The sequence below is a fragment of the Camellia sinensis genome, chromosome 9 (genome assembly GCF_055761805.1).
Source record: "Camellia sinensis isolate YWXY chromosome 9, ASM5576180v1, whole genome shotgun sequence".
Lineage (NCBI taxonomy): Eukaryota > Viridiplantae > Streptophyta > Magnoliopsida > Ericales > Theaceae > Camellia > Camellia sinensis.
Genome location: NC_138969.1, coordinates 189,031,038 through 189,044,878, shown reverse-complemented (window position 1 = coordinate 189,044,878; position 13,841 = coordinate 189,031,038). Strand labels below are relative to the sequence as shown.

The following is a 13,841-nucleotide window of genomic DNA, read 5'->3' as shown; positions in this document are numbered from 1 at the left end:
ATACACAGAACTTCATCCACTGACACTACTTTGCACCAAAACCCATCTGACCCATCATATATAGAAGAAATTCCCAATTTACATTATCATAAGCCTTCTCAATATCCAACTTACAGATCAAACCAGGCCGTCCTTCCTTGATTCGAGAGTCAACACACTCATTAGCCACCAAAACCGCATCTAGAATCTACCGCCGCCCCCCTACAAAAACATTCTAGGATTCAAACACCACGTCTCGAAACCAACACTTTTGCTAGCAACTTATACACACTCCCAAGTAAACTAATAGGCCTGAAGTTCCTCACATCCTTAGCCCCCCGTTTCTTCAAAATTAAAGTCAGGAAGGTCGCATTAAAGCTTCTCTTAATCTGTCCAGTCGTGAAAAGGCCTCAAACATTGCCACCACATCCTCCTTGACCACACTCCAACAGCGCTGGAAAAAAGCCAAAGTGAGACTATCTGGACCCAGAGCCTTGTCAGTACTCATCACCTTCAGAGCCCTAAACACTTCCTCCTTTGTGAAGGCCTGCTCCAACCCCTTCCTATCCCCTGCAAAGATAACATTAAAAAAGGAACCCCATCCAACCCTGGCCTCCATGACCCATCTTGAACCTTAAAAGCCGCTACTAAACCCACAATGTCTCCTCTAATCTCTTCATCAGTAGTCAAATCTCTTCCATCCACCCGCATTCACATAATCTGGTTGACCCTTCTGTAGCCATTTGACATCCTGTGAAAAAAAACTTGGTATTTCGATCCCCATCTTTCAACTATAAACATTGAGATTTCTGTCTAAAACATATCTCTTCCATACGAGCCAGACGAACATAGCCTTGCCTTGCCACCTTCCTTCTAGCCACGTCCGTATCTAGAAGCCCGCCAAAAACCTGCTGCTCATCCAAGGACTAAAGGATGGCCATCACTTTCACTTTCTGAACCTCCACCCGACCAAAAACCTCCTTATTCCATTTTTTCAAATCCCCTTTGAGTAATTTTAATTTCAGAGCCAATATGCAGCTAGGAGTTCAACTAACCATATACTTCATCCACGAACCGTGTCTAAAAAGCCCTCCGATTGCAGCCACATATTCTCGAATCAAAAAGGCATCGGCCCACTACGAAACCCTCCACTGTCAAGCATAATAAGCCAATGATGTGACACTGAACGAGGTAATCGACTTTGAACTACCTTCGAAAAATGCTCCTCCCAGCCACTAGTAACCAAAAATCTATCAATCCAGTACATCTGCTGCTCATTAGACCAAGTGAAACTCCTCCCATGAAAAAGCAAATCAACTAGATTCATCTCATCAATGAACGCACCGAACGTCTGCATGGACCCCTTCTCCCTAATACTCCCCATCTTCTCTACCAGCCATCTAATCATGTTAAAATCGCCCCACACACCACCCACACACCACGGCTCTGACCAGCAATCCGCAACATCCTCCAATTCGCCCAAAAAAAACCCCTCTCTGAATTTTGGACTTGCCCATACACCCCAAAGAACACCCACCTGAAATTGTCTTCCACACACCGAAATAGACAGGACACCAAAAAACCTCCTAACTCATCACCCTCCTTGAACACCACTCTCTTATCCCAACAAAGAATAACCACTCCGGCCATGCCCATTGTTGGTAAGTATGTCCATTCCATAAACCAACCACCACCAAACCTCTCTCACCACATCTCCACCCAGCACCTCCATTTTCGTTTCCTGCAAGCACACCACATCGACTCCCGCACTTCGAAGCACTAATCTGACTGGTAGGCGCTTGTCCCTATCATTCGAGCCACGCACATTCCACGATAACACTTTTAACTTCATTTCAATAACACAGGACCTCCTCGCTCTCTACTTGGGCCCCGCCTAACCGTCTCCCCTCCATGATCATAATTAACAGAACATATTTATTTAAATTATTTTTATATTTTAAGAAACATATATATTTGAAGGGCGAGCCTGGCACAGCGGTAAAGCTGCCCCATTGTGACCTTAAGGTCATGGGTTTGAGTTGCAAAAACACCACCTCTGCTTACAGGGCTAAGGCTACGTACATCAACACTTCTCCAGACCCCGCATATGCGGGAGCTTTGTGCACTAGGTACGCCCCTAAAAAACATATATATTTATTTTTGATTTGTTTAAAAATAAAAGCAAGTGTTGAGAAGAAAATAAAGTGATTATCTCCATTTGAACAAATTTTTACAAAAATAACACGTCCGGTCATCTTCGGTTTCTTGAACCCGTTACCCGTTTGAACGGTTGGTCAGTTCAACTAAAATAAGCCAACCTTTTGTTCAAAACAGGTTTGGTGGTTCATCTAAACCGAAACTTAGTCCGGTCCAATTTTAAAACATTGATTAGGACTGCAAGCCCTTAAAAAAACTCAATTATCTAAATTCCTAAATCTAATGGACAAAGAAAGTGCTCCCAAAACAATCTCACAATAAAAAGCAATTCTTTCATCCTATATAACCAAAATACACCCAAAGGCGCTACACTAGGGCAAACCTACCCACTTTCATTTATCAATTCTATCACGTAAACAATAAACATTAGACTAAAACTTTTTAGACACTTGCTAACATCTTATTATCAAAGTTCCATAATTTGACATAAATATCTTATACCCAAAAAGATGCATTATTGTTAAGCATAATCCAATCAAAGTTTCACTTAAAATTTAAAGAAGAAAAAAAAAACGCATAATTGTGTTAGAAGATGGCTTAGTAGGACGAAAAAATGTTGTAGTTACTATATATGCTTGCTATAATCTGTCCAATTATTCACTAATATGGAATATTAGCATGAAGTAATTATCATTTAATTTGTGTAAATTATGAATAGATATAAATATGTAATATAATATATTCCAAAATAATATAAGACCAAGATCTAAACCACTAGTAGTTGTATAACGGCTAGAACAAAGCAGAAATTGTGAGCAATCTAAATTTGATACCCAAAAAGGAAAATATAGGAATAAACCCATATACAGAGGTAAAGAGAACCTGCAATAACACATAATGCCTATCAAAATAAAGAAAAATGTTTGAGACCCCCAAAAAGCTCCCACAATTTGATCCACAATGTTGTGATATGATAGGTGTTAAACTTTTAATTTGTTACACACCCAATGATATAGGGCCTAACTCCATTGCCACATTAATGTGGATGACTTTATAAGTCTAAAAGTGTGGGTCTCTAGCATTTCTTACAAACAAAACAAAAGCACTAGTACACCAAACCAAACCAAACGTAACAATAGAAGCACAAGAACTTAAAATTACTAACCTCCTCTACGACCTCCTCCGCGACTAGGACAAGGGGGCATGGTTTCAAATTCCTGTGAATTGAGTAGTTCAATTAATTTCTAATATATATTAGAGAGAGAAAAGTAAATTTGCGGTTGAATTTGATACCGCTGGCAACTTTCTAATTTTTTTGGCCAACAAAATTAAGGATAAAATATTTGACACGACATGATCACATGACTCGAACCGTACACGAAGTTAGCAAGTTAAGGCTGACCATTTCCTAACATGAACACATCTATGACACAACCCAATAACGCAAATATTATACAAGTGGGGTTAGTACCATATCTACATAACACGAAGTTGACAAGAATAACCGTACAATGAAAAATTAGTTACACATTTTAATATTATTTCTACTAAAAATGATCATTACATTTTTTAATCTCTTATGTAAAAGAATAAATAAATAAACCCACCTTCATTTCTTTGATCCGAGAGCCTAACCATACTAACCCAAACCTAAGTGAAAAGCAAGAGCTTCTACCATATGAAGTAAGTACACATAATGCCAAGACCCTAAAGTAAGATGTCACTCACTCAACTAGAAAGGTAGCAAGTGTCCACCTCAATCATAATCCAATAAACCTATTACTAGCGGTGTTCTATCACTTGTTTACATGTTCAATGTTATATAAAAAAATCGCATTGATAAATTGACACTAATATGTATGCTACAAAAGGCATGTGGGCTCTTATGCATCTTGGTTTTTCATCAATATCATTTGGACCTTGGCCATTGAGGTTGTGATTTTATAGGAACATGATTCAAAATGTATTGATGAGAAAAAATGAAAAAATGAGACCTTAACACCATTATCACTTTTTCAGTTTACAAAGACCATGAGTAATCATCTTACATAAATCTACAGTCAAGAAAATTAATTTTGAATAACAAATACACTGAACCACAATACAAATTCATAATAGAATAGAATTGAAATGCAGTTTGTTTCAAATTTCGATTCAAACCCTTTTTTCCTAAACCACCTAGAGAAGCATTTTATATGAAACCGTATGGCGCAATTGAATTAACATGTATTCTTCAAACCATAGTTGTCAATCCGTACCGCACCGGCCGGTACATACCATATAGAAAAAAACAGAATACAAATAAACCAATACCATTTCAGTTAATTTCTCAGGGAGTACTGGCCAAGTCTGTAGATACCAGACAATACTCGCCAAATTGAACGGCACGCAAGCAAAAGTGAATTTCTAAATTTTTTGTTTTATTATATATAATACCTATATATATTAATATCAAATATGTGATATGATACACGTTGTTACTCTAAAAAAACAATAAAATACAACTTTAGATGGTCAAATTATATGCTTAAATTATTTACTAATAGACAATATTTTTAATATATACATAATATTATTTTGATAAATCCAAAAACATACTGATACCAGTACCAGTACCAATCGAGAAAACGATATTTGTCCGGTACGAGATTAACAACTTTACTTCAAACAACCATCAAACCAACGATTAGCAGCAAAGCTTCATAACCCATTACATTAATTATCAATGCATCAGCGAAAACAACATCCAATCAACATGAATCAAAAGTAGGAGATAGAAGCAATTAGAATTAAACTACAGAAAGAGCGAGCCCCAAATCGAAGATGGAAATTCAAACGAGATATAGGGACTGTTTGTTACAGCTTTGGGGTGATTATAGCTTATGTTAAGCTGAAAAATTTCTACTTATAACTTATTAGGTAAGAATATATTAAATAAGCTGAAAATAAATAAATAAATAAATAAAACTGATTATTTGGAAGTTGAGAGCAGGATTTCCAACGTTTTTCTTTTCAAAAAATAAAAAGCTAGGGAAGCTGAAGCTGTTGGCTTTAATTTTAACCAAACAGTCTTTTGTAGCTTTTAAAAAGCCAGAATCAGTAATCTGCTCAAAATAAGTTGGAGCAAGCTTCTGTTTTTTTATTATCAATTTTAGCTTAAAAATGCTACACCAAACAAACAGGGCCATACCCAACTGCTGAAAGAAAATCAGACAAATCTAATAGATCTACCACAAAAACCAGGAAAATCAACAATAAACATGATCAGTGCGTCCAGATTTGAGGGAAATCAACGGTATCTCCTCACTCTGTGTTCTGTATGAAGAGAGAGAGAGAGAGGTGATCAACCTTTACCGTCCAAAGATCAAGAGAAATTGGCGACGCCTAAATGGTTTGCGGTTGCCCTAGTTGTTCTTGTTTTCTCCAGTTTGTGGGCTTCGATGGCTCCGGGGTCGATTCGACAAAATAGTCGTTTCAGAGGTGCTATATAAGTGTAATTTTTTATTTTTTTTATTAAAAAATTATAGAAAAAAAGATATATGTTTTGGATAATTTTTTAATTTTTTATAAAAAGATGTATAATAAAATATTGTAGTAAAATCAAAATGACTATTTTGACTTTTTAACTTTTTGGATAGTTGAATTTAAATGGTAAAATAATAATTTTGTCCTATGGGCATCCCTCACAAGCTACCCTTGAATAGTGTAGATTTTTTATGTTTTTTAGTAATTTTTTGACTTTTTTACTTTTTTTAGTTTATCCCAAACGAGGCAAAGACGAAGTTGTTTGAGATGAAGAGAGAGAGAGAGAGGTTTGAGGTAGAGTCTGCGTTAGAGAGCAATGTTTTGAAAACTAAACTGGTGAGCGAATCGGAAAATGGATTGGGTGGACGGGTTATCGGTTCAACCGTCAGGTCAAAATGGTCTAATTGTAACATCATAATTAATATTATATACTTAACAAATATAATTATAAATTATAATTAAATAAACATATATATAAATACTCAAATAAAAATAAAAATCGTTGCATAGTATTTATTAATAATATTTAATAAATTCATAATTGATAAGAAAAAGTCACTTATTTTAAAGAAATTAAATTTTTTTAACATTCCCTCCAAACAAATTGATTGAATGCTAGATTTAATTTTGGAGGGAAATGAAATTTTCAACTCTCCCTCTAATCAATATGATTCAAATAATTTGATTGAATCCCACATAGAATTTTTTAGGTTCTCTTTGAAAAATCTTTTCCTATAAATAGAATAGACTTTCATAATCTCCTCAAGTTTCAATAAGACTTCTTCTCATGAGAGGAGACACTTGAAGTAAGATTTTTTAGTCAAAATTTTGAAATATTTATATATATATATATATAAGAAAGAAAGAAAGTCCCGATTCCACCGATGCGACCGGCCGGTCCAGTTCAGGTTTTAAATCATTATTTGAGAGGAGAAAGAGAGAACGGTTTCAGAGGCTTTGGGTCTGATAGAGAAAGATAAACAGGATAGACAAAAGGCCACGTTTCGGAGTAGATTGGATGGGACTGTCAAGATGGTTAGTGAAGATATTATTAATGTGAGAATTGTTAGTAAGAAAACTAAATAAAAATGTATTTGTTTTCATGATAATATGGGAGATGATTAGTAATGGGATTATTAAATTATTTTTCAATTAAAAAAAATAAGTGCACTTGGTAATAATTTTAAAAAAAAAATTATATAAAATAGACTTAATCCTCTCACTATGTTCTTAATCCCACCCAAAACCCAACCAGGCTAATACCCTGAGGGAGATTACCAAACATGCTCTAGGTGGAACCCACAGCCATGTGTAGACACCCCATTTTTGACCGTCCTCAAGACTTGGACGTCACCGTTTGAACACTCGGTGATTATCCATGTTTGTGTTCGTTTGGAGTTCCCGGAGGTCTCGGCTACGCGCCCTGCCTCAGGATCTCCGAACTCGACCGTTTTGTGTCTGGTTTTGCACCAAACACTTGTGTTTTTCCTTGGAGGGGCAGGGAATGCCTTGTGAGGCATCCCCACACACCACCGGCAGTGGCTAGAGGCCACCGGCTGGTTTTTGTTGCCATCGGCAATGTATGTGGCCGGTTGGCACTCTTTGTTGCCGGTCGGCAGTCATTTTTGTCAAAATGACGTTTTTGGCCAGCCGACTATTGTTCATCTGCTTTTGCAGATATTTTAGGACAGCTGTATGGCGTTTTGTTCCCCTCTATACACGTGTATGGAGGGATGGCTCCCTTGTTAGCTTACCTTGTAAGCTTTACAAGATTGGCTCCTCTTTAAGAGGAGCCCTCCTCTCTTGGCCTTGGGGTGAGAGAATTTTGGAGAGAAAAACACAGAGAGAAGCTCTGGTTTTAGGGTTAGGGTTCATACATATCTCCTATCTCTCTTTGTGTTCTAGGTGTTTTAGTCCATACTATTGCACACAAACACCTAGTGTTTCACCTTCCTTTGGCTGCTGAGGTTCTAAGGGGCTGGTTTTGGTGTTTTGGAGCTGGATTCAAGCCAAGGAGGGCTGTTGGAGCATCATTTGTGAAGGTGATCTACAAGGTTGAGAAACTTCCATTTTATTCCCCATTTTTTCATTGCTTTTCTACCTATCTTAGAGCTATTTTTGTGCTTAGTGTATAATATAAAAAATTTCTATTTTTTAGCCCTTTTGATTGTTTATTAAGAGTGTTTTGTGGTTTGGGTTTGTTTGACCCCTCCTAAGCCTTGTAAGGCTCCTTTTTGTGCTATTTTGTGCAAGTTTCGAGACTTTGGTATTTGGGCCTCTTCACCACTGAAATCTTGAGGGATTTCAGTGGCGGAGATGGTGCCTTGAAGTCTCCAAAAGGGGAGGGCCACCCCCTCTCCTTGTTGTCCTTGAAAGGGACCCTTTTTGGCCTCTTGAGGGAGCATCATGTTAGAGTGTGTATTGATCATGTCTTGACTGTTTTCCATGCTTATTATGCTATGATATAACCTTGTTGTGTGTTGGTTTTGGTACACCATGCATACTTAGCATACCTACCATGTAATGCCTTGTTATTGCCTTAATATGCCTTAGGTTGTTAGCCTTTGCTCTAGCATGTTTTAGGTTTAGCCTTGTGAAGGTTTTGTGCTCATTTTGCCATGTTTTAGGTCTGTCCATAGTCGTTTGGGTTGATCTTGGCATGCGTAGTATAGCTCCTTTGTATTTGAGCTTGTATGCTTCAAGTATGTGAATGTGTAGTATGTGTTGTTTGCATCATTTCGGTGGTTTGGAACCACCCTACATGTTATTTTAGTCCCTTTGACATGCTCATATGTTTTCCTTGGATGCCTCTTTGAAGCTTTGGAAGCTTGCCTTGCATGCTCCATGTTTTAGCATTTATGCATGCCTTTAAATTCAAACCATCTAGACACTATCTAGTTGGTCTTTTGGGCTTAGTTTCATGTGTTAAAACTCTGTTTTTGGTTGCTTAAGTCCTGCCATGTGTGGTTGTACTAAGTGTAGTCCATTGCCTCTTTGGTGAGCCTTGAATGCTTGGACCATTGTTGCATGCTTAGCTTGACTTGTTGCTTGGTTTGGCACCATGTTTTAACATGATTTTCAGAGCTTATGTTGCATGCTAATTGTCCATGATATCCCTTTTCAAGTGTGCCTTAGAGTTGCTTATTTAATGCCTACGTGTTGGTCCAACTTACTTGCATGTGTGTATGTATGGTTGATCCCAATTCCTTGGTTTTTGGCCACTGTTTTAGGCCTATTTAGAGTTGCCTAAATCATGTATAAGTCCACATTTTCATCAGTTTGCATTGCCTCATGTTTGCTTGTATGTTCGCATAAGTGTCTTGCCATGCCATGTTGCATCCTTAGCTTGCATGCCTAGGTTACATTGCATCTTGCATGCATGCCTTGTTCCTTGACTTGGTGATAGGAATTGGGCCTTGGTTTGTTTGTTTGGTTTGCATTTCATTTGACATGAAAGTTGCACACTTGATTCTTTGGGCTATCATGCATGGAAATGCATGATTGGCGGTCCGAGAATCGAGACACATGCCCTCTTGAGTCACAAACATGATAGGGGACATGATTGGTGTATACATTGCTTGAATTGTATTGCCATGCAAGTTCTGTCCTCTGCTGCTGTGAGTTGCAGGTTCTGCAGGCATTCTTTGCCGACCGGCAGTATACATTGCCGACCGGCAGTAAATCACCAGCCGATGGATTCATTTTGTGCCGGTGACCACAATTCAGTGCCGGTGGTAATTCTACTCAACCGGTGGTGATTCCCAGTATCCAGAGAGGCATCCTTGAGACTTTAGCAGTCTTCAGAGAGGTAGAGCAGGGAAAACAGAGGCAGACTATGCATGGCCGTGCACTTCCGAGCAGGACCCGAGCATACGCTGCATCTAGCTCTCCTCCCGAGGCGGTTTACTGCTTTTCCTAGTTTAAATTAGTTTGTTGACTGATTAGGCAATTTGTAATATTTAATTAGCTTACGTAGTTAATTAATTTGTATTATTTATTTGGTCCCTCCGGGCGAGGGCAAATCTGTAATAAGTGTGTGTGAGTGGTGTGTATGTCTTCCAATCCCCACTTCTTTCTTCCCTTTTATTTACCTGCTTTGATGGTTAGTATTAGGGCACGTTTAAATTAGCATACCTCATGCAATGCATGCGTGCATTCATTCATTTGTTTTACATGCACCGGGCTCGGCGCATCATTCTAACTGCATCTGTATTTCAATTTCCAAATTGAATACGTGTTAGTTGTAGCATTTCACATGTCATCATAGATTAGCCGAGCCTATCCTAATCACATTTTGCTTGTGTTGCATTAGTCATTTTAACATGAACTAGGACATGCATGTTTGCTAACTAGTTTATTGTTTTGGCACGGAGTACGATGTAAGTATTTTCGCTTTAGCATATTGCATGCGTGTGAATGTTGCCATGATAGTATGCTTACCATGTAGCTAAGTGCTTATATGAGATAAACTGTTTGAATGCCTGTGGGTGAAGGTTGGATTGCTTGAGTTGGAATAACTCGTTGAAATCCGTGTTTTAGCCTACTCGCAAGTAGCAAAACCCAAAACGTTTTCCGAAGCAAACGGATATGCAATACTTTTTCCCAAATTAGGCAATCTAGTCTATACTTGTTTGCTGCGCGCATAACATAGTAATCCTAGACTAATAAATGGAATAAAAACACATAACGTTTTCAAAAACGGATATCACGGTTAGTAGAGGCCGATCGTCGGATCGGGCGAGAGGGGGTGCTCATAGCTGACCTTCCCCAATCGTACCCTAACTCCCGAGCCGAGGCAACTCTGGTGATGACGGACATGTGGCCTTCGGCACCGAGTCAGGGTTTCCTAAATTCTCCCATAAAAAATATTTAGGTGGCGACTCTGTATCTGGCAAAGTAGTCCATGTTTGGCACTTCTTTTTCTAAAAATCTGTTTTTCAAAACGATTTGCCGGATTTGGACTCTTTGGTTCAAGATTAAGAACCGTGATGATTTGAGAGTCCGAGCTGTAGTAACCCCAAAAATGAACAAGACGGGACTCACCCTCCCGGGGGCGTTCGGGGACGTCTACAGTTTCTGGTGACTCTGCTGGGGATTTTAGAGAGCTTGACTCGAACTCGTGCTATCCTATTTTGATCTCATTTATGTGTCTCTTTGCATTGCATGTGCATTGGTGCGCCTAGGACACCGTGTTTGCCATCTGCCATTCCTGAACGGTTTGCCGGAGGCTTGTCTTGTCAAGGCATGACCATAAGGCTGACCAATTATGGGCTCTGACAGTATGGGAACACAAACCCCGGTTTTTACCGGGGCACCCTTTTGACCATTCGACCTAGTGCATATTCGGAATCCATAGTGACCATTCCAAGCTAGGACAGGTTGCTTACCCGATTATAGGTTGTTTGAAACTGCTGCGTGCATAGTGGAACCCTAGCTCCTGACAAAATAGGACAGGGAAACCCTACCCCAACATAGGGGTGTTTTGGCTCTCTTTACTTGCTATGTGCTTTTAGAATGTATCTCTACAGGGAAAGTACATATCAGTTTGCAAGTTTGAATATCAGGCCCGAGGGCACCAGTATCAGTGTTGTTGGGGAATCAGTTTTACTCAAGGGTATCAGTTTACGGGCAGATATTTGGGAAACAGTGATCAGTATTGAATACAATTGTTCTGCTATCCGTTCCAGTGAAATTAAGCTGAGATGCTATCTGTTTTCTCTTTTGCAGGGTAGTCCTGGAACTATAGCTTCAAAAGGCTCCAATATCCCCCGAGGTTCATTGGACTTGTACTGATAGACTTTGTCAGGTAATAGACTCAGTTCAAGGGTAATCAGGGCCAGAGAAGGCTAGTCAGGCACAGACCACCAGTACAACAACTACCAGATCAGTGATCTTTGAGCAGTCGGGCTGAGATTTCTGAGCCTATTGCCGACACAGATATACCGGTTGCTCAGTTAGATTAGAACAGTATGTCGAGTCTGGAAGAGATGGTGCGCCAACTCCAGGATAGTATCAAAAGCCATGCAGCAAGACACTGTCCGTCAAGCAGAATTCGCCAAGCAACAGGCTGTGGTCATAGCCCAATAGGCAGAGACAATTACCAGATTGGAGCAGCAAACTGGAGTATCTACTTTGCACCAGGCTCCTCCCCCACCAAGAGTTCCCATACTCGGGGAGGCAACCCACGTCCAGGATGATACGAACATTCCAGTCGGGCCAGCTCCGCCCCCGGTTCTACCCCAGCTACCCAAGACACCCATCAACCTACCGGACTCCCCTTTTGAGTTAGAGATGTATCCAACGGCGCTAAAGATGAGCAAGCTTGAAAGGTTGTTCAAAAAGGCTCAAGGCATAAAATCCGTCCCGGACATCGAGGATGGGTATACCGATGCAGCTATGACGCTGCCAGACAGATTCAAGATGCCATATATTAACCGTTTCGATGGGTCCGAGGATCCCATGGTGCACTTGCGGCTGTTTCAGACATTCTAAGGCCGATGGGCCTCACCAGATTACAGAAGCTATCATTGTTTTGCCGGACCCTGTCTGGGATAGCCGCAATCTGGTATGCGTAATTGGAGAACTCTGTGAAACAAAATTGGGAAGAGATGGTTGAGGCCTTCAGTGATCAATACTCCTACAACACACAGATTGAGGTCACAACTCGTGATCTTGAAGTCACCCGCCAAGAGCCAAAGGAGGGTTTTTCAGAGTTTGTGGCAAGGTGGAGAGCAAAGGCCTCGATGATGGCTACAAGGTCTTCCGACAAAGACCAGATAAGGATGGTTATGCGCAACCTCCTACCCAAACTAATGCAGAAAATGATCGTGCTCCCCTTCCCTACCTTTTCAGATTTGCATGAGATGGGAGTACAGATCGAGGACGCTATGAAGCAGGGCCTTATTGACCAAGAAAAGGAACAGCCCAAGAGGGCGTTTACCCGCAGTTCGAATACGACCACCAGCGGTGACGCAGCTACAAGATCTTCTGAAGTGGGCATGGTCGCCACCACCACACCAAGAACAGCCACCCCTTTTGTTGGTACATCCAATCCAAACCCCCGAACTTCAGACTATTTACCCCGAGGCAAGAGGGTTTTCACCCCACTCTTTATGCCTTTGTCTAAAGCCCTGGGAGTCCTACTTAGGAAAGGACATCTGAAACCGTTGGAACAACGGCCTCTACCCGATCCTCTCCCTCCAAAGCATGACCTGACTAAGTACTGTGCTTTTCATCAACAAACCGGTCATGACACCGACAGTTGCGTCCGTCTCCGCCACGAGATACAAAATTTGATTGACAACAAGGTCATCCCCACACCAGGTCCTGCAAAGTCTATCGGCACTTGATCAGTGAACTTGTGGGGGATAATGTGATGCGATCGAGGAATGAACCACCCGCGGGCGGCGTTCAGTTTATTCCAAGATGTGGTGTTTGGCACGCATTGTTTTGAGCATTTGCAAATGTTAGTTTTGTGCTTTCCGACTTGGGTATTGGGTCAGTCTTGTCGTTTTGTATTGAGTCAGTCTTTTCATACTGAGTCAGTCGGGTCTGTCTTGTTGTGTCGAGTTAGTCCTGTTTTGTTAGAGTCGGGTGATTTCGGGGGTGTTACCTCGGACATCACTTGCTTGTTTTGTGTTTGTCTTTTTTTGCTTTCTTTTGAGTCTATTTCTACCATGGAGCCAGTTACGCCAACAGATCTGAATGGAACAGCAGTGATTTTCACACTCTTGTGTTTGCTTCTGCCGTGTGCCAGTTGTGCCAGAAATTCTAAGTAAGATGGCAGTATTTGACTAGAAGCTGTGTCTTTTCTGTGCCTTGAATTCATTGCATTGACCTAAGTTTTTCAAAACTTTTTTCGAAACATTATGATAAAAACGAAGAGGAAGGAATTCCTCAGGTTTTGCAAAACTTGATCAATTGAGAGAAAGAGAGGCATGCTAAGCCCTTAATGATTGAGATCATGCTTGTTAATGTGAGTACTGAGAAGGACCCTGGCTTGATCCAGATTGGTTCTACACTGTCTTCGGTGCGAGCGATTTGTCGCTTTCTTAAAAAATTTCAAAAAATATTTTGCGCGGTCTTGCGAAGACTTGTGTGGGATCGCTCTTGAGATTGTGTAGCTTAAGATCGCTCTCAGCCTCGAGATTTGACCCCTCACTTTCAAGCCTTGAACCTGA

At 40.3% G+C, this 13,841-nt stretch overlaps 1 long non-coding RNA gene across 1 annotated transcript in view; it reads right to left on the bottom strand.

The window, feature by feature from the left end:
- The window catches only part of LOC145798906 (uncharacterized), a 38,279-nt gene that overhangs the window by 3,848 nt on the left and 20,590 nt on the right, over positions 1 to 13,841 (bottom strand). Inside the window, exon 2 of the long non-coding RNA XR_014340776.1 lies at positions 3,302 to 3,353. This is a non-coding gene — a long non-coding RNA (uncharacterized LOC145798906). The remainder of the gene's footprint in view (positions 1 to 3,301; positions 3,354 to 13,841) is intronic.